The sequence below is a fragment of the Pristiophorus japonicus genome, chromosome 20, assembly GCF_044704955.1.
Source record: "Pristiophorus japonicus isolate sPriJap1 chromosome 20, sPriJap1.hap1, whole genome shotgun sequence".
NCBI lineage: Eukaryota > Metazoa > Chordata > Chondrichthyes > Pristiophoridae > Pristiophorus > Pristiophorus japonicus.
Genome location: NC_091996.1, coordinates 85,895,906 through 85,917,090, shown reverse-complemented (window position 1 = coordinate 85,917,090; position 21,185 = coordinate 85,895,906). Strand labels below are relative to the sequence as shown.

The 21,185-nt window shown below is 54.3% G+C and overlaps 1 protein-coding gene across 4 annotated transcripts in view; it reads left to right on the top strand.

The window, feature by feature from the left end:
• LOC139232639 (arf-GAP domain and FG repeat-containing protein 1-like) overlaps positions 1-21,185 on the top strand; it is a 134,269-nt gene that overhangs the window by 30,883 nt on the left and 82,201 nt on the right. The gene's annotated exons all lie outside the window — the stretch shown is intronic.

The window sequence follows — 21,185 nt, the reverse complement described above, 5'->3', positions numbered from 1 at the left end:
TTGCCTGGCTGTGAGAGCTGTTGTACAGTGCCAAGCTTCACTGCATCATCATCACAGACAGTCCCTTGGAATCGAGGAAGACTTGCTTCCACTCTAAAAGTGAGTTCTCGGGTGACTGAACAGTCCAATACGGGAATTACAGTCTGTGTCACAGATGGGACAGACAGTGGTTGAAGGAAAGGGTGGGTGGGGAGTCTGGTTTGCCGCACGCTCCTTCCGCTGCCTGCGCTTGCTTTCTGCATGTTCTTGGCGACGAGACTCGAGGTGCTCAGCGCCCTCCCGGATGCACTTCCTCCACTTAGGGCGGTCTTTGGCCAGGGACTCCCAGGTGTCGGTGGGCATGTTGCACTTTATCAGGGAGGCTTTGGGGGTGTCCTTGAAACGTTTCTTCTGCCCACCTTTGGCTCATTTGCCGTGTAGGAGTTCCGAGTCGAGCGCTTGCTTTGGGGGTCTTGTGTCTGGCATGCGAACAATTGGCCTGCCCAGCGGAGCTGGTCGAGTGTGGTCAGTGCTTCGATGCTGGGGATGTTGGCCTGGTCGAGGACGCTTCCCGCCCGGACTACTCAATGAGGGAATAATCTGCCACAGTTCTAGTTCCTGATCACTACCCTCGCCTCTGAGTCAGAAGGTCGTGGGTTCGAGTCCCACTCCAGGGACTTGAGCACAAAAATCTAGGCTGACACTCCCAGTGCAGTGCTGAGGGAGTGCCGCACTGTTGGAGGGGCCATCTTTCGGATGAAACGTGAAACCGGGTAGACTCTCTCAGGTGGATGTAAAACATCCCATGGCTACTATTTCGAAGAACAGGGGAGTTCTCCCCGGTGTCCTGGGGCCAATATTTATCCTTCAATCAACATCACAAAAACAGATTATCTGGGTCATTATCACTGCTGTTTGTGGGAGCTTGCTCTGCGCAAATTGGCTGCCGTGTTTCTTGCATTACAACAGTGATCACACTACACTTCAAAAAAAAAAGTCCTTCATTAGCGGTAAAGAGCTTTGGGACGTCCGGTGGTCGTGAAAGGCGCTACAAAAATGCAAGTGTTTTCTTTTCTATCCAGTTGTCGGGACAGCCGCTGAGGACAGAATGAGCCTGGCTGTCTTGCGCAGGTTGTTACTGATATTGCTTCCTTCGGTCTCACTGCTGAAATATTTTTTAACCCCCTCTTCTTCCCCTGAAGCCGGTGGACTTTTGAATGGGTGCAGTTCTACAGGCACCGGCACCCTCTGTTAGCTCACCCAAGCGGCAATCTTTATCCGTGAACGCCGGGACTGAGAAACATACGGGCAGCCAATCAGCCCCTCGAGCCTGTTCTCCCATTCGGTGAGATCTGTATCTAAACTCCCATCAACCCGCCTTGGTTCCATAACCTTCTATACCCTGACCCAACAAAAATCTATCACTTAAGTTGTGAACCTGTGGAATTCTTTACCGCAGACAGTTGTTGAGGCCAGTTCATTGTATATATTCAAGAGGGAGTTAGATGTGGCTCTTACGGCTAAAGGGATCAAGGGGTATGGAGAGAAAGCAGGAATGGGGTACTGAAGTTGCATGATCAGCCATGGTCATATTGAATGGTGGTGCAGGCTCGAAGGGCCGAATGGCCTACTCCTGCACCTATTTTCCATGTTTCTATGACATTTTCAATTGGCCCGCAGTCTCAACAGCTTTTTTGGGGGAGGGAGTTCCAGATTCCCACTGCCCTTTGTGTGAAGAAGTGCTTCCTGACATCACCCCTGAACGGCCGGGCTCTAATTTTAAGGTGACGCCTCCCCTTGTTCTGGACTCCCCCCCCCCCCCCCCCCCCCCCCCACCAGAAGAAATAGTCTCTCTCTCTCGATCTACCCCTATCGAATCCTTCAATCATCTTAAACACCTCAGTCAGATCACGCCTTAATCTTCTATGCTCGAGGGAATACAAGCCCAGTCTGTGCGACCTGTCCCTCGTCATTCAGCCCCGGGTATCGTTCTGGTGAATCTGCCCTGCTCCCCCTCGGAGGCCGATATATCCTCCCCGGGGGGCGGGGCCCAGAACTGGACACATTTACTCCCGACGGGGTCTAACTGTGAGCGTTGACTGACTTTGGCAGTGAGCGCTGACAGGTGTGACTAGTATCAGCTGCTACTTTATGCATGTGACACGTTGTCCTTTTTTTGTTCTTTCCTTCCCCCCCCCCCCCATCTTTTCATACCCTTGATCCACCTGGCTTTACAGCTTTACAGGTTGGACACACAAATATTGCTGCCGGTGCACCTTGTGACTGACTGACTGCCAGAGTGATTTGATCACCTCTATAACTCGAGGCAGTACGAGTCGAGCCTATACGACGTGTGCTCGTAATTTAACCCGCTTTTTTAGCCCCGCTATCATTCTGGTGAATCTGTTCTGCACCCGCTCCAAGGCCGATATATCCTTCCTCAGCTGCGGTGCCCAGAACTGAACGGCTCAGGTATTGATGCCCCTCTAATTTTTCTCTTAGCTTTCGCAACCTAGATGTCCTGTTTGACCTGGAAATGAGCTTCCGGCCACGTATCCGCAGCATAACTAAAACCGCCTATTTCCACCTCCGTAACATTGCCCGTCTCCGCCCCTGCCTCAGCTCATCCACTGCTGAAGCCCTCATCTGTGCCTTTGTTACCTCCAGACTTGACTATTCCGACGCACTCCTGGCTGGCCTCCCACAATCTACCCTACGTAAACTAGAGGTGATCCAAAATTTGGCAGCCTGTGTCCTAACTCGCACCGAGTCATGCTCACCCATCACCCCCTGTGCTCACTGCCCCATGTCCTAACTCGCACCGAGTCCCGCTCACCCATCACCCCCTGTGCTCGCTGCCCCGTGTCCGAACTCGCATCGAGTCCCGCTCACCCATCACCCCCTGTGCTCGCTGCCCCGTGTCCTAACTCGCACCGAGTCCCGCTCACCCATCACCCCCTGTGCTCGCTGCCCCGTGTCCGAACTCGCACCGAGTCCCGCTCACCCATCACCCCCTGTGCTCGCTGCCCCGTGTCCGAACTCGCATCGAGTCCCGCTCACCCATCACCCCCTGTGCTCGCTGCCCCGTGTCCTAACTCGCATCGAGTCCCACTCACCCATCACCCCTTGTGCTCGCTGCCCCGTGTCCTAACTCGCACCGAGCCCCGCTCGCCCATCACCCCCTGTGCTCGCTGCCCTGTGTCCTAACTCGCACCAAGTCTCGCTCATCCATCACCCCCTGTGCTCGCTGCCTCGTGTCCTAACTCACACCGAGTCCCGCTCGCCCATCACCCCCTGTGCTCGCTGCCCTGTGTCCTAACTCGCACTAAGTCTCGCTCACCCATCACCCCCTGTGCTCGCTGCCCTGTGTCCTAACTCGCACTAAGTCTCGCTCACCCATTACCCCCTGTGATGGCTGACCTACATTGGCTCACGGTTAAGCAATGCCTCGATTTAAAACTCTCATCCTTGATTACAAATCCCTCCATGGCCTCGCCCCCTCCCTATCTCTGTAATCTCCTCCAGCCCCACAACCCCCCCCCCCTCCGAGATGTCTGCGCTCCTCTAATTCTGCCCTCCCGAGCATCCCTGATTATAATCGCTCAGTCATTGGCGGCCGTGCCTAAATTCTCATCCTTGTTTACAAATCCCTCGCCCCTCCCTATCCCTGTAATCTCCTCCAGCCCCACAATCCCCGAGATGTCTGCACTCCTCTAATTCTACCCTCTGGAGCATCCCTGAATAAAATCGCTCGAACATCGGTGGCCGTCCTTCAGCTGTTTGGGCCCCAAGCTCTGGAACTCCCTGCCTAAACCTCCTCGCCTCTCTACCTCTCTTTCCTTTAGACGCTCCTTAAAACCTACCAAGCTTTTGGTCATCTGCGCTAATTTCTACTTTTGCCGCTCGGTGATAAATTTATTTGTTTTGTCTTTTAACACTCCCATGAAGCGCCTTGGGACGTTTTACTATGTTAAAGGCGCTATATAAATACAATTTGTTATGGCAGACGCATCAATTGTGCAGCTTTACTTGTCTTGGGAACATGCACCGAGGGCGCTTTGTGGAGCACATTTCCTCTAAATTTAGCACCTCCTGCATTTCTGGCTTGATGCGTTCCTGGAAACAATACTGGATGTCCAAAGTACTTGTGGGTAGAGGGCCCAGACAATCGGGGCCCCCTGAAGCCTGTGCAACTTGGCTCCACTTGTGCTTCTATTACCTACTCGCTGGTTCCAACTTCTTGTGGGCCTGAGGTTTTGCGAAGGGCTGGTTTGCACGCTGTCACCTTAACGGCAGATAAATCCCAAGTCGCAGATCCGGGATCGTCAGCAACTTGAGAGCGACACGCAAGTGAATAGCAACTGGTGCCATTCCGACACTATTGACCCGCGCCCAATGCAAAAGAAGGAAAGACTTGCATTCATATAGCGCCTTTCCTGACCTCCGGACATCCCAAAGTGCTTTACAGCCAGTCAAGGACTTTTTGGAAGTGTCGTCGCTGTTGCAAGGCGGCCAATTTGCGTACAGCAAGACCCCACAAACAGCAATGGGATAAATGACCAGATAATCTGTTGATTGAGGGATAAACATTGGGCCCGGGGACACCGGGAAGAACTCCCCTGCTCTTCTTCGAAATAGTGGCCGTGGGATCTTTTGCATCCACCCGAGAGAGCAGACGGGGCCCCGGTTTAACGTCTCATCCGAAAGACGACACCTCCCACAGTGCAGCGCTCCCTCAGCACTGCACGAGGAGTGTCGGCCTGGGTTTATTTGCTCGAGTTCCTGGAGCGGGGCTTGAACCACGGCCTTCTGACTCGGACGAGGGTGCTACTCGCTGAGCCACACCTGACCCTCGATAGTCCTCCTCGTAATATAAAGGCACGGTGACGGTGAGTGAGGCACACTGGGTCTTGGACGGCCAGCTCCCGAGTCGAATCCGCACGGCTAAATGGAACCGCCTCGGGTTACTCGGGATCAGGTGAGCTGCCATTTGACTCCACAGGTCAGGTTTCGGTGTCTGTAAGTTTACACCGGCCATACAGCTATCCCATTGTGCGGTTTGAGGGAGTAAGGGAGGGAGGTTCCTGCCGGCGTTGCAGTTGAGCCCGCGGTTTTGATCGAACGATAACTGGAACCCTTCTGACAAGCGACTCGTGGTGACGTTTGCTGACTTTAAATTCGGTGTGCAGTGCGGCTGTGAAACGCGGTGGCGTCCCCTTGTGGGATTGAAGGTAGGAGCCACTTATCTGCAGGTTTTACTGTACGATTTGATGCCTTTTTGAGGTTTTCCATCGTAGCTCTTCCTTGCAAGCACTTGGTTTCTGTTTTAAGCAGAGCACGGTTGTATAAGCGAGATTTAAGCTCTTTCTTTCCTTAAACACACAAAATTGTTTTATTTGTTCTTCTGGGGGTGGGGGGAGTGACTCATTTATTGCCCATCGCCTGTTACCCAGGTAATGGTAGGTTTTCTCCTTGAAGCCATGAGCGCCGCTCCCTAGTCACCGACTCCATCCCTCTCTCCAACTCATGTCTGACGCTGAACCACACTGTTCGCAACCTTGGTGTCATATTTGATCCCGGAATGAGCTTCCGGCCACATATCTGTAGCATAACTAAGACCATCTATTTCCACCTCCCTAACATCGCCCGTCTCCGCCCCCGCCTCAGCTCAACCGCTGCTGAAACCCTCATCCGTGCCTTTGTTACCTCCAGACTTGACTATTCCAATGCACACCTGGCTGGCCTCCCACATTCTACCCGATGTAAACTAAAGGTGATCCAAAACTCGGCTGCCCCGTGTCCTAACTCGCACCGAGTCCCGCTCACCCATAACCCCCTGTGCTCGCTGCCCAGTGTCCTAACTCGCACCGAGTCCCGCTCACCCATCACCCCCTGTGCTCGCTGCCCCGTGTCCTAACTCGCACCGAGTCCCGCTCACCCATAACCCCCTGTGCTCGCTGCCCAGTGTCCTAACTCGCACCGAGTCCCGCTCACCCATCACCCCCTGTGCTCTCTGCCCCCGTGTCCTAACTCGCACCGAGTCCTGCTCACCCATCACCCCATGTGCTCGCTGCCCTGTGTCCTAACTCGCACCAAGTCCCGTTCACCGATCATCCCCTGTGCTCTCTGCCCCGTGTCCTAACTCGCACCGAGTCCCGCTCGCCCATCACCCCATGTGCTCGTTGCCCTGTGTCCCAACTCTTGCCAAGTCCCGCTCACCCATCACCCCCTGTGCTCGTTGCCCTGTGTCCCAACTCTTGCCAAGTCCCGCTCACCCATCACCCCCTGTGCTCGCTGACCTACATTGGCTCCCGGTTAAGCAACGCCTCAATTTCAAAATTCTCATCCTTGTTTTGAAATCCCTCCATGGCCCTCGCCCCTCCCTATCTCTGTAATCTCCTCCAGCCCCACAACCCCCAAGATGTCTGCACTCCTCCAATTCTGCCCTCCTGAGCATCGCTGATTATAATCGCTCCACCATCGGTGGCCGTGCCTTCTGTTGCCTGGACCCCAAGCTCTGGAACTCCCTCCCTAAACCTCTCTACCTCTCTTTCCTCCTTCAAGACGCTCCTTAAAACCTACCTCTGTAACCAACCTGCGCTAATTTCCCCTGATGCGGTCAAATTATTTTATCTCAGTACTCCTGTGAAGCGCCTTGGGATGTTTCACTACGTTAAAGGCGCTATATAAATACAGTTTGTTGTTGAATCGCCGCGGTCCGTGTGGTGATGGTGTTGAGTCAGGGACTCCAGGATGCTGACCCAGTGACGACCAAGGTGATTGGCTGTGTTTCTAGGCTTTCAGTCGAGTGTAACGTGTACTTTATGTGCTGCCCTCACCAGCACTGTGAGGAATAATTGTCAATTAGCATGTATAGTAAGAAAGACTTGTATATCTACAGCCTCAGGCCTTCCCAAAGCGTGTCTTGGTACTTTTTGATGTGGTTGCTGTTGTAATGTAGGAAACAATTGTAGCAAGACTTCCTTACTCTTGTACTCGAACCCCCTTACAATAAAGACCAGCAGGCCACTTACTTTCCTAATTGCTTGCTGTACCTGCATGCTCACTCTCTGTGTTTCTTGTACTCTGACATCTAAATCTTTCTTAACGCCAACATTTAATAGTTCTTTACCATTTAAATAACATTCTGTTTTTCTATTTGACCTGCCAAAATGAATAACCTCACATTGCCCCACATTATCCTCCATTTCCCAACTTATTGCTCACTCACTCAACCTGTCTATATCCCTTTGAGGCTCTTTGCGCCCTCCTCACAGGTTACTTTCCCACTGAGCTTTGTATCGTCATCAAACTTGGATACATTGCACTCAGTCCCTTCAGCTAAATCTGGATTCCGGAGATGAGGGGGTTGACTTATGAGGAAAGGTTGAGTAGGTTGGGCCCCTACTCATTGGAATTCAGAAGAATGAGAGGTGATCTTATCTTAATGTATAAGATTATGAGGGGGCTTGACAAGGTGGATGCAGAGAGGATGTTTCCACTGATGGGGGAGACTAGAACTAGAGGGCATGGTCTTAGAATAAGGAATTTAAAACTGGGATGAGGAGGAATTTCTTCTCTCTGAGGATTGTAAATCTTTGGAATTCTCTGCCCCAGAGAGCTGTGGAGGCTGGGACATTGAATATATTTAGGGCAGAGATAGATTTTTGAGTGATAAAGGAATAAAGAGTTACGGGGAGCGGGCAGAGAAGTGGAGCTGAGTCCATGATCAGGTCAACCATGATCCTATTGAATGGCGGAGCAGGCTCGAGGGGCTGTATGGCCTACTCCTGCTCCTAATTGTTATGTTCTTGTGTAGATTATAAATAGCTGAGGCCTCAGCACTGACCCATGTGGCACCCCACTAGTTACAGCCTGTCAACCAGAAAATGACCCATTTATCCCTACTCTGTTTTCTGTCCTAACCAATCCTCTATCCATGTTAATATATTACCCCCGACCCCATGAGCTCTTATCTTGCGTAGAAACCTTTGATGTGGCACCTTATTGAATGCCAATTGGAAAGCCAAATATACTACATCTACTGGTTCCCCTTTATCCACCCTGCGAGTTACATCCTCAAAAACCTCAAATAAATTTGTTAAACACGATTTCCCGTTCATAAACCATGTTGACTCTGCCTAATCATACAATTCTCCAAGCACCCTGTTATCACTTCCTTAATAATCGATTCCAGCATGTTTCCGACGACTGATGTCAGGCTAACTGGCCTGTAGTTGCCTGTTTTCTCGCCCTCCCTTCTTGAATTGCGGGGTTACATTTGTAGTACAGATGAAAGAGGCCATTCAGCCCATTTAGCATGTTACCTTGAACCCCCCTTCCCTCTCTGCAGTCATTGGAGATACTCCCGAGTAGGATTTCAGTGGCGAAAGAAAGACTTGCATTTCTATAGCGCCTTTCAGGACCACCGGCCATCTCAAAGCGTTTCACAACCAATGAAGTACTTTTGAAGTGTGGTAATGTGGGAAACGCAGCAGCCAATTTGCGCACAGCAAGCTCCCACAAATTGCAATGTGATAATGACCCAGATAATCGGGTTTTGTTGGTATGTTGATTGAGGGATAAATATTGGCCCCAGGACACCGGGGAGAACTCTCCTGCTCTTCTTCGAAATAGTGGCCATGGGATCTTGTACGTCCACCTGAGAGGGCAGATGGGGCCTCGGTTTAACATCTCATCCGAACGACGGCACCTCCGACAGTACGGCACTTCCTCAGCACTGCACTGGGAGTGTCGGCCTGGATTTATGTGCTCAAGTCTCTGGAGTGGGACTCAAACCCCGACCACCTTACTCCGAGGTGAGTGTGCTGACCACTGAGCCAAGCTGGCACTGTGGAGGAAAGGAGAGGGATCGAGTTGAGGGCAGGTAAACTGACAATACCGATCACTCTTCTGAGACAGTCCCCGGAGTCGAGGATGACTTGCTTCCACACTAACATGAGTTCTCGGGTGACTGATGAGCCCAGTGCGGGACCGACAGTCTCTGTCACAGGTGGGGCAGACGGTGGTTGAGGGAAAGAGTGTGTGGGGTGCCTGGGTTGCCGTACGCTCCTTCCGCTGTTTGCGCTTGGCTTCCGCGTGCTCCCGGCGACGAGGCTCGAGGTGTTCGGCGCCCTCCCGGATGCTCTTCCTCCACTTTGGGCGGTCTCGGGCCAGGGATTCCTAGGTGTCGGTGGGGACATTGCACTTTTTCCAAGGAGGCTTTGAGGGTGTCCTTGAAGCGTTCTTCCTCCGCCCACCCCGGGGCTCGCTTGCCGTGTCGGAGCTCCCGAGTAGCAGCGAGTTTCGCTTGCCTGGCTTCAAAAGCTGGCCCGAACTGAGTGCCGTCTCGGCCTGCCCAGCCAATCTCCAACCTGCCCCTTCATGCTGTGGCCCTCGCACACGCCTTCGCTCCTACCAGCCACCTCAGTCTGCATTCTGCCCTGCCCACGGCAACGGCAACAACTGTGGCCAGAGTAGCTCCCGCGATAAGCTCCCTGGGTGACTGCAGCCGTTACCCCCTACCTCCTCGCCCCCGCAAGAACAGTCACCCGTACCAACTTCGCTCTTATCGATTGGGGCACCGCACGCCCGAAGTTTTCCCCGATGCTGTCAAGCTCCGCTGCATACCTTCAGAGTGAGTTGCTGCTCTGTCCAGCTTGGAGGGCAGTCCAGTGTTTGCTCAGTTAGTTTTGTTTGGCTGCAGTGGGCACTTCTCGTGCCAGCTCCATCCAGTGAAGCCAGCATGGCTGGTGAACCTACACGAAGACTCACAGAGCAGGCACAGCAGGAGGCCATTCGGCCCATCGAGTCTGCGCCGGCTCTTAGTCCCAGTTAGTCCCACTCCTGCCCCGCTCCCACCCCCCCCCCCCACATCAGTGCAATTTGTTTCTCCTTCAATATATATATATATATATATAAATTGAGGGGCCTGGATAGAGTGGATGGGAAGGACCGGTTTCCCTTAGCAAAGGGGTCAATAACCAGGGGGCATAGATTTAAAGTAATTGGGGGGAGGTTTAGAGGGGATTTTTAGGGGAAATGTCTTCACCCAGAGGGTGGTGGGGGTCTGGAACTCACTGCCTGGAAGGGTGGTAGAGGCAGAAACTCTCACCACATTTAAAAAGTACTTGGATGTGCACCTGAAGTGCCGTAACCTGCAGGGCTACGGACCGAGAGTGGGAAAGTGGGATTAGGCTGGGTGGCTCTTTGTCGGCCGGCGCAGACACGATGGGCCGAATGGCCTCCTTCCGTGCTGTAAATTTCTGTGATTCAAGTATTTATCCAATTCCCTTTTGAAGGCTGCTACAGAATCTGTTTCCATCGCCTTATCGGCCGTGCATTGCAAATCGTAACCACTCGTGTAAACAAGGATGTTCCTCATGTCGCCTCTGGTTCTTTTGCCAGTGACCTGAATCTGTGCCCTCTGGTTATCAGCCCCTCAGCCATTGGCAACAGTGTTTGATTTTTTTCCCTCTTAATGACCGTAAATGCCTCTAGCAAATTTCCTCTTGGCCATCTCTGCTCCAATGAGAAACATCCCAGCTTCTCCCGTCTATCCGTGCGGCTGTAATCCCCGATCCCTGACGTTGCAGCACAGAAAGCAAGACTTACATTTATATAGTGCCTGAGATGGCTCCCCCTCCCCCGGTCTCTCCCCCTCCCCCGGTCTCTCCCCCTCCCCCGGTCTCTCCCTCCTCCTCCCCCCCCCCCCCCCGTCTCTCCCTCCCCCCCCCCCCCCGTCTCTCCCTCCCCCCCCCCCCCGTCTCTCCCTCCCCCCCCCCCCGTCTCTCCCTCCCCCCCCCCCCCGTCTCTCCCTCCCCCCCCCCCCCCGTCTCTCCCTCCCCCCCCCCGTCTCTCCCTCCCCCCCCCGTCTCTCCCTTCCCCCCCCCCCGTCTCTCCCTCCCCCCCCCCCCCCTCCCTCCCCCCCCCCCCCCCCGTCTCTCCCTCCCCCCCCCCCCCGTCTCTCCCTCCCCCCCCCCCCGTCTCTCCCTCCCCCCCCCCCCGTCTCTCCCTCCCCCCCCCCCGTCTCTCCCTCCCCCCCCGTCTCTCAATCACCCCCCCCCCCGTCTCTCCCTCCCCCACCCCCGTCTCTCCCTCCCCCACCCCCGTCTCTCCCTCCCCCACCCCCGTCTCTCCCTCCCCCACCCCCGTCTCTCCCTCCCCCACCCCCGTCTCTCCCTCCCCCACCCCCGTCTCTCCCTCCCCCACCCCCGTCTCTCCCTCCCCCACCCCCGTCTCTCCCTCCCCCACCCCCGTCTCTCCCTCCCCCACCCCCGTCTCTCCCTCCCCCACCCCCGTCTCTCCCTCCCCCACCCCCGTCTCTCCCTCCCCCACCCCCGTCTCTCCCTCCCCCACCCCCGTCTCTCCCTCCCCCACCCCCGTCTCTCCCTCCCCCACCCCCGTCTCTCCCTCCCCCACCCCCGTCTCTCCCTCCCCCACCCCCGTCTCTCCCTCCCCCACCCCCGTCTCTCCCTCCCCCACCCCCGTCTCTCCCTCCCCCACCCCCGTCTCTCCCTCCCCCACCCCCGTCTCTCCCTCCCCCACCCCCGTCTCTCCTCCCCCACCCCCGTCTCTCCCTCCCCCACCCCCGTCTCTCCCTCCCCCACCCCCGTCTCTCCCTCCCCCACCCCCGTCTCTCCCTCCCCCACCCCCGTCTCTCCCTCCCCCCCACTCCCCCGTCTCTCCCTCCCCTCCCTCCCCCCCGTCTCTCCCTCCCCTCCCTCCCCCCCGTCTCTCCCTCCCCTCCCTCCCCCCCGTCTCTCCCTCCCCTCCCTCCCCCCCGTCTCTCCCTCCCCTCCCTCCCTCCCCTCCCTCCCCCCCGTCTCTCCCTCCCCTCTCTCCCCCGTCTCTCCCTCCCCTCCCTCCCTCCGTCCCTCCCCTCCCTCCCCCCGTCCGTCCCTCCCCTCCCTCCCCCCGTCTCTCCCTCCCCTCCCTCCCTCCCCTCCCTCCCCCCGTCTCTCCCTCCCCTCCCTCCCCCCGTCTCTCCCTCCCCTCCCTCCCCCCGTCTCTCCCTCCCCTCCTCCCAGCTCGGTCTCTCCCTCCCTCCCCCCTCGGCCTCTCCCTCCCACCCTCCCCCACTTCAGTCTCTTCCCCCCCCCCTCCACCCTCGGTCTCTCTCTCTCTCTCTTCCCCCCCCTCCACCCTCGGTCTCTCTCTTTCCCACCCCCCCCCACTCTCGGTCTCTCTCTCTCTTCCCCCCCCCCCCCCATCCTCGGTCTCTCTCTCTCCGCCCCCCTCCCCCATCCACCGTCTCTCTCTCTCTTTCCCCCCCCCTCCACCCTCGGTCTCTCTCTCTCTCTCCCCCTCCACCTCGGTCTCTCTCTCTCTTCCCCTCCACCCTCGGTCTCTCTCTCTCCTCCCCCCCCTCCACCCTCGGTCTCACTCTCTTCCCCCCCTCCACCCTCGGTCTCTCTCTCTCTCCCCCTCCACCCTCGGTCTCTCTCTCTCCCCCTCCACCCTCGGTCTCTCTCTCTCCCCCTCCACCCTCGGTCTCTCTCTCTCCCCCTCCACCCTCGGTCTCTCTCTCTCCCCCTCAACCCTCGGTCTCTCTCTCTCCCCCTCAACCCTCGGTCTCTCTCTCTCCCCCTCAACCCTCGGTCTCTCTCTCTCCCCCTCGACCCTCGGTCTCTCTCTCTCCCCCTCAACCCTCGGTCTCTCTCTCTCCCCCTCGACCCTCGGTCTCTCTCTCTCCCCCTCGACCCTCGGTCTCTCTCTCTCCCCCTCGACCCTCGGTCTCTCTCTCTCCCCCTCGACCCTCGGTCTCTCTCTCTCCCCCTCGACCCTCGGTCTCTCTCTCTCCCCCTCGACCCTCGGTCTCTCTCTCTCCCCCTCGACCCTCGGTCTCTCTCTCTCCCCCTCGACCCTCGGTCTCTCTCTCTCCCCTCGACCCTCGGTCTCTCTCTCTCCCCCTCGACCCTCGGTCTCTCTCCCCCTCGACCCTCGGTCTCTCTCTCTCCCCCTCGACCCTCGGTCTCTCTCTCTCCCCCTCGACCCTCGGTCTCTCTCTCTCCCCCTCGACCCTCGGTCTCTCTCTCTCCCCCTCGACCCTCGGTCTCTCTCTCTCCCCCTCGACCCTCGGTCTCTCTCTCTCCCCCTCGACCCTCGGTCTCTCTCTCTCCCCCTCGACCCTCGGTCTCTCTCTCTCCCCCTCGACCCTCGGTCTCTCTCTCTCCCCCTCGACCCTCGGTCTCTCTCTCTCCCCCTCGACCCTCGGTCTCTCTCTCTCCCCCTCGACCCTCGGTCTCTCTCTCTCCCCCTCGACCCTCGGTCTCTCTCTCTCCCCCTCGACCCTCGGTCTCTCTCTCTCCCCCTCGACCCTCGGTCTCTCTCTCTCCCCCTCGACCCTCGGTCTCTCTCTCTCCCCCTCGACCCTCGGTCTCTCTCTCTCCCCTCGACCCTCGGTCTCTCTCTCTCCCCCTCGACCCTCGGTCTCTCTCTCTCCCCCTCGACCCTCGGTCTCTCTCTCTCCCCCTCGACCCTCGGTCTCTCTCTCTCCCCCTCGACCCTCGGTCTCTCTCTCTCCCCCTCGACCCTCGGTCTCTCTCTCTCCCCCTCGACCCTCGGTCTCTCTCTCTCCCCCCTCGACCCTCGGTCTCTCTCTCTCCCCCTCGACCCTCGGTCTCTCTCTCTCCCCCTCGACCCTCGGTCTCTCTCTCTCCCCCTCGACCCTCGGTCTCTCTCTCTCCCCCTCGACCCTCGGTCTCTCTCTCTCCCCCTCGACCCTCGGTCTCTCTCTCTCCCCCTCGACCCTCGGTCTCTCTCTCTCCCCCTCGACCCTCGGTCTCTCTCTCTCCCCCTCGACCCTCGGTCTCTCTCTCTCCCCCTCGACCCTCCCTCCCCACCCTCCCCACTTGGTCTCTCCCTCCCTCCCCTCCCTCCCCCCTCGGTCTCCCCCCCCCCCTTATGTCCCTCTGCTTCTAATATTCAGTCCGATAAAAGTTGCAGTCATGTATGTGTACCTGCAGATCAATGTTTGCCTCACTCCACAAACACTGCTTGTGTTGTTTAATATTTAACATTGCCAAACCTGTCTTGCTAAATTCCATTTGAGATCATTGCACGCTTCACGGTGTGACGGAGGTGAATCTATAGGTTTCGGGATTCCAGTTTAAATGAAAGATCAACGCCCAAGTGAAAATTCTTGTGGAGGGCGGGGGGAAAGAAATCCCACTGGAAAAATACTCTTTTTGTTGTCACCTTTTGGTTTAAGGAATTTGTGTGCTCACTGAGCAGTACGTGTGCAGTCAATGTAGCCAGCACTTAGTGAGCTGATGAGTGTCATTGTTCGACGCCAACTAGAAGTAAAATGTCCCATGGTGCTTCACAGGACCATAGTCAGGCAAAGTGTGACAGCGAGCCAACGAACACAACATTAGGACAGGTGACGGAGCTTCTAAGGAGCGCCTTGAAGGGCGGCGTGTTTTCGGAAGGGATTCCCAGAGCTTGGGGTCTCAGCGCAGAGCGATGGAAATAGGGGATGTGCCATGAGACCAGAATTGGGAGGAGCGCAGAGATCTCGGAGGGTTGTGGGGCTGGAGGAGGTTACAGAGATAGGGAGGGGCGAGGGCCATGGAGGATTGGAACACCAGAATGAGCATTTTGAAAACGAGGTGTTGCCGGACCGGGAGCCAATGGAGATCAGTGAGCACAGGGGGTGGGGGGCTGATGGGCGAGCGGGATTGGTGCGATTGCGGGTACAGGTATCAAGTCGTCATTTTAACACTGTATGGAACCAGAAACTGCAGCCTACTGCATTATTCACAGCTTTCCAACGGAGTCTCGATACCCGAGCTGCCGAATATAGCCACGTCAGCAGCTGCTGCTGGCATTTATACACCATTAATGCAGTCCGACATTAAGAAAATAAAGACTTGGATTTATACAGCGCCTTTCATGACCACTGGACGTCTCAAAGCGTTTCACAGCCAGTGAAGTACTTTTGCAGTGTAGTCACTGTTGTAATGTGGGAAACGCGGCAGCAAATTTGCGCACAGCAAGCTCCCACAGGCAGCAGTGTAATAATGACCCACATCATCTGTTTATTGTTCTGTTGGTTGAGGGATAAATATTGGGCCCAGGACACCGGGGAGAACTCCCCTGCTCGTCTTCGAAGTCGTCATCATCATCATCATCATAGGCAGTCCCTCGAACGAGGATGACTTGCTTCCATGAGTTCATCGATGTTCCAGTCCTGAACTCCAATTGAGGGGGTGGAAGATGCCTGTGCGTGGATTTTTTTGAACCTGTGGTGACCGTTGCACACCAGCCACCACACGGGCTTGACAGAGCTAGGCCGCCTTGGTCCAATGGCAAGGATTAACTAAGACGACTGGAGACCTGCTCTGCTGCACGGACCTAGTACACGCACATATCGCAGTGTGGGCTGGCCTGTGCTGCCCCTGGGCCCTCGGCTCTTCTGGGCACCTGCTCCCTGGCTTGTTCTGCAACATACTGTTCAAGGAAACTATCCCAGATAGACTATGAACTCTTCCTCAAGGCTACCCTGGCCAATTTGCTTTGTCCAATCAATAAGAAGGTTAAAATTGCCCATAATTATTTCCGTTCTTTTTTTTTTTTTACAAGCCTCCATTATTTCTTGATTTATACTCCGTCCAACTATATAGACTACGCCCACCAGCGACTTTTTCCTCTTATTATTCCTTACCCAAACTGATTCAACATCTTGATCTTCAGAGCCAATATCGCTTCTCACTAATGCACTGATCTCATCCTTTATTAACAGTGCTACCCCACCTCCTTTTCCTTTCTGTCTGTCCATCCAAAACAGTGCCATGGAACCTTTACGTCCACCCGAAAGGGCAGACGGGACTTCGGTTTAACGTCTCATCTGAAAGATGGCCCCTCCGACAGTGCGGCGCTCCCTCAGCACTGCCCCTCCGACAGTGCGGCGTTCCCTCAGCGCCGCCCCTCCGACAGTGCGGCGCTCCCTCAGCGCCGCCCCTCCGACAGTGCGGCGCTCCCTCAGCGCCGCCCCTCCGACAGTGCGGCGCTCCCATAGCGCCGCCCCTCCGACAGTGCGGCGCTCCCTCAGTGCCGCACTGGGAGTGTCAGCCCAGTTGCTGCAGTGACTGCACTTCCAAAGTACTTCATCGGCTGTGAATCCCATGTGTTCCCTGCCTTTCGCTCGCTCCCTAACAAAAGGCGCTTCACAGCAGAGCTGTGGCAGGAGAGGTAACCACCGCTTTTTAAGCGGTAGGGAGATAGACACCAAGGCTGAGAGGTTTAGGGAAGGACGAGTAGAGAGTGGAGCGGTGAGGCAGTGATGGATGGAGATGCAGGGTTACGCCGGGGAGGGATGGCTGGAGCAAGTTGAACGGCCCATAATGGGGGACATTAGAGGTGGGATGAGGACAATAAAATCATATTTATTATTTAAATAGAGAAAGATTGCAAAGTGCTGCAGTACAGCGGGGCCTGGGGGTACTTGTGCATGAAATACAAAAGGATAGTATGCAGGCACAGCAAGTGATCAGGAAGGCCAGTGGTATCTTGGCCTTTATTACAAAGGGGATGGAGTATAAAAGCAGGGAAGTCTTGCTACAGTTATACAGGGTATTGGTGAGGCCACACCTGGAATACTGCATGCTGTTTTGGTTTCCATATTTACGAAAGGATATACTTGCTTTGGAGGCAGTTCAGAGAAGGTTCACTCGATTGATTCCGGAGATGAGGGGGTTGACTTATACATAAGAACATAAGAATTAGGAACAGGAATAGGCCATCCAGCCCCTCGAGTTGCACCGCCACTCAACAAGATCATGGCTGATCTGGCCGTGGACTCAGCTCCACTTACCCGCCCGCTCCCCATAACCCTTAATTCCCTTATTGGTTAAAAATCTATCTATCTGTGACTTGAATACATTCAATGAGCTAGCCTCAACTGCTTCCTTGGGCAGAGAATTCCACAGATTCACAACCCTCTGGGAGAAGAAATTCCTTCTCAACTCCGTTTTAAATTGGCTCTCCCGTATTTTGAGGCTGTGCCCCCTAGTTCTAGTCTCCCCGACCAGTGGAAACAACCTCTCTGCCTCTATCTTGTCTATCCCTTTCATTATTTTAAATGTTTCTATAAGATCACCCCTCATCCTTCTGAACTCCAACAAGTAAAGACCCAGTCTACTCAATCTATCATCATAAGGTAACCCCTCATCTCCGGAATCAGCCTAGTGAATCGTCTCTGTACCCCTTCCAAAGCTAGTATATCCTTCCTTAAGTAAGGTGACCAAAACTGCACGCAGTACTCCAGGTGCGGCCTCACCAATACCCTGTACAGTTGCAGCAGGACCTCCCTACTTTTGTATTCCATCCCTCTCGCAGTGAAGGCCAACATTCCATTCGCCTTCCTGATTATCTGCTGCACCTGCAAACTAACTTTTTGGGATTGGCGAGGGTCCCCGATGGAGGGCACTCTACGCGGGAGTCCTCCCAGTATTTATCGGGGACTTGGCCTGGAGGGTGGTGCACGGAGCAGTGCCGTGCAAGAAATTTTTAAGTCGGTTCACGGACTCCCAGGCCGCCTGCAATTTCTGCGGTCTGGAGGAGTCTGTGTTCCATGTTTTTATTGAGTGCACGAGGTTGCAGCCCCTGTTTCATTATCTAAAGGGGCTGCTCCTGAAATTCTGGCTGCACTTCAGTCCCACTCTCCTGATCTTTGGGCACCCTGTGCGGAGGGGAGCGGGTAGGTCTGAGGGCCTCCTCGTAGGACTGCTCCTGGGCACGGCCAAGGGTGCCATCAGCCGGTCCAGGCAGCGGGCGGTCGAGGGGGTCATTCAACCTGACTGCCTGCTTCTCTTCCGCTCTTACATCCGGTCCAGTGTATCCTTGGAGATGGAGCACGCGGTGTCCACCGGTACGCTCGCGGCCTTCCGCGAGAGGTGGGCACCGGAGGGACTGGAGTGCATCATCACGCCCGGCAACCAAATTTTAATTTGATTTTACGTTTTAAAGTTTAATTTGTTTTAATTGCCGGTGCTTTTAGTGTCCCCCTCCCCTTTTGTAGGGGGCACTTGGAGAAAAATTCAATTCTGTGCCAAAAAAAAAATGGCATTGTAAATGTTGGTGTTTCCCCCAGATCGGGGGGCACGGTTTAATGTTTTTTTCCGTTAACTCCCTAAAAGAGTTTCATGCACAAGGACCCCCAGGTCCCTCTGCACCGCAGCATGTTGTAATTTCTCTCCATTGAAATAATATTCCCTTTTACTGTGTTTTTTTTCCAAGGTGGATAACCTCACATTTTCCGACATTGTATTCCATCTGCCAAACCTTAGCCCATTCGCTTAACCTATCTAAATCTCTTTGCAGCCTCTCTGTATCCTCTACACAACCCGCTTTCCCACTAATCTTTGTGTCATCTGCAAATTTTGTTACACTACACTCTGTCCCCTCTTCCAGGTCATCTATGTATATTGTAAACAGTTGTGGTCCCAGCACCGATCCCTGTGGCACACCACTAACCACTGATTTCCAACCCGAAAAGGACCCATTTATCCCGACTCTCTGCTTTCTGTTAGCCAGCCAATTCTCTATCCATGCTAATACATTTCCTCTGACTCCGCGTACCTTTATCTTCTGCAGTAACCTTTTGTGTTGCACTTTATCGAATGCCTTTTGGAAATCTAAATACACCACATCCATCGGTACACCTCTATCCACCATGCTCGTTATATCCTCAAAGAATTCCAGTAAATTAGTTAAACATGAATCCATGTTGCGTCTGCTTGATTGCACTATTCCTATCTAGATGTCCCGCTATTTCTTCCTTAATGATAGCTTCAAGCATTTTCCCCACTACAGATGTTAAACTAACCGGCCTATAGTTACCTACCTTTTGTCTGCCCCCTTTTTTAAACAGAGGCGTTACATTAGCTGCTTTCCAATCCTCTGGTACCACCCCAGAGTCCAGAGAATTTTGGTCGATTATAACGAATGCATCTGCTCTAACTTCCGCCATCTCTTTTAATACCCTGGGATGCATTTCATCAGGACCTGAGGAAAGTTTGAGTAGGTTGGGCCTCTACTTCAGAAGAATGAGAGGTGATCTTATTGAGACGTATAAGATTATGAGGGGCTCGACAAGGTGGATGCAGAGAGGATGTTTCCACTGATAGGGGAGACGAGAACTAGGGGGCATGATCTTAGAATAAGGGGCCGCCCATTTAAAACTGAGATGAGGAGAAATTTCTTCACTCAGAGGGTTGTAAATCTGTGGAATTCGTTGCCTCAGAGAGCTGTGGAAGCCGGGCCATTGAATATATTTAAGACAGAGATAGACAGTTTCTTCACCGATAAGGTGAGGTGCATTTTTCTAGTTGTCAGAATCTCGTCTAGTCATCACTTGCAGGTTGTGGGGAGCGGGCGGGGAAGTGGAGCTGAGTCCATGATCAGATCAGCCATGATCGTATTCAATGGCGGAGCAGGCTCGAGGGGCTGTATGGCCAACTCCTGCTCCTATTTCTTATGTTCTTATATATTTCATCGTTTGGGACTTTGGGTCTGAAGGAGTTGTGGGGAGGTAACCGTTCCCTCCACCCCTGAAGGTGCTGCCCTGTATCCTAACTCGCACCAAGTCCTGTTCAGTGTAAGCTCGCTGACCTTCATTGGCAGCACCTCAAATGTAAAATTCTCATCTTCGTCTTCAAATCCCCCCAACCCCTGGCCTCTTCCCTCCCTCCCTCCTTCCTATCTCTATAACCTCCTCCAACCCCACAACCCTCCGAGATCTCTGAGCTCCTCTAATTCTGCCCTCTTGAGCATCCCCGATTTTCATCACTCAACCATCGGTGGCCATGCCTTCTGTTGCCTAGGCCCCAAGCTCTGGAACTCCCTCCCTAAACCTCTCCGCCTCTCTCCCTCTCTCTCCTCCTTCAAGGCACTCTTTGACCAAGCTTTAGGTCACCTGTCCTAATAATGTGGCTTGGTGTCAAATATTGTTTGATAACACTCCTGCAAAGTGCTTTGGGATGTTTTACTCTGCTAAAGGTGCTATTTAAATGCAAGCTGATGTCTGCGCCCGCTATGTGCACCCTATCTCTGGCACTTGAGCTGCTGGTTATTTTAGAGAGTGGTGTTTGATTGAGGGCAGGTGAAGGAGTTAATGTGCAGAGTGAGCGGTCCTGTTTCAAACATTCGCTGACGTCTGCAGAAGGAATCTGTGGCTGCACCCATTTGTATGACTTGATTGGTGTGTCAGACCTGTTTTTATGTTTGTCAATAGTTTGATTTTTTTTCGGTTCTCTCCTCCCTGCTCCCCTGGAGCTGACGTGCATTTTCCTAGTTGTCAGAACCTCGTCCAGTCATCACTTGCAGGGAGTGTGAGGGGCTGTGTGTGTGTGTGGGGGGCTGTGTGTGTGTGTGGGGGGCTGTGTGTGTGTGTGGGGGGCTGTGTGTGTGTGTGGGGGGCTGTGTGTGTGTGTGGGGGGCTGTGTGTGTGTGTGGGGGGCTGTGTGTGTGTGTGAGGGGCTGTGTGTGTGTGTGAGGGGCTGTGTGTGTGTGTGTGTGGGGCTGTGGGGCTGTGTGAGTGTGTGAGGGGCTGTGTGTGTGTGTGTGTGTGTGAGGGGCTGTGTGTGTGTGTGTCGGGCTGTGTGTGTGTGTGTGTGAGGGGCTGTGTGTGTGTGTGTGTGAGGGGCTGTGTGTGTGTGTGTCGGGCTGTGTGTGTGTGTGTGTGAGGGGCTGTGTGTGTGTGTGTCGGGCTGTGCGTGTGCGAGAGAGTGTGGAGTAAAAAATTAAAAAAAAACCTCACAAATACATAGAAATTAAAATTGATAGAAAAGTTTTTGAAAAAATCTTTTGCCGATTTTGAAAATATGTTTTAATTATGGTTTAAAATAAAATTACTTGAGTGGGCAGGGTTTTTAACATAAATATGTATTTTTTAAATTTTATTTTTATATGTTTTTGGTATGTTTTAAAACTCATATACTGGTAAAAGTAGGCTATGCACCTGCGTTTACCAGACGCACGAGTTTTCAGGACATTCGCTGGGCAAGAGACAGGCAAATAGCCGAGATGCGGAGGATCTGTTGAGCAAGAAATTTGGCAGACCAGAAAAGCTGGCTTTCGGTACATGCGCTTTGTGCGCTGAAAACCGGCTTTTGCGATGCCTCCCCGGGTCCGTACACACTCAGTACCGACCCAGGGAGGCCGGGATTTCAGGGCCATTCTGTTTGTGATGATAGCTGAGGGAT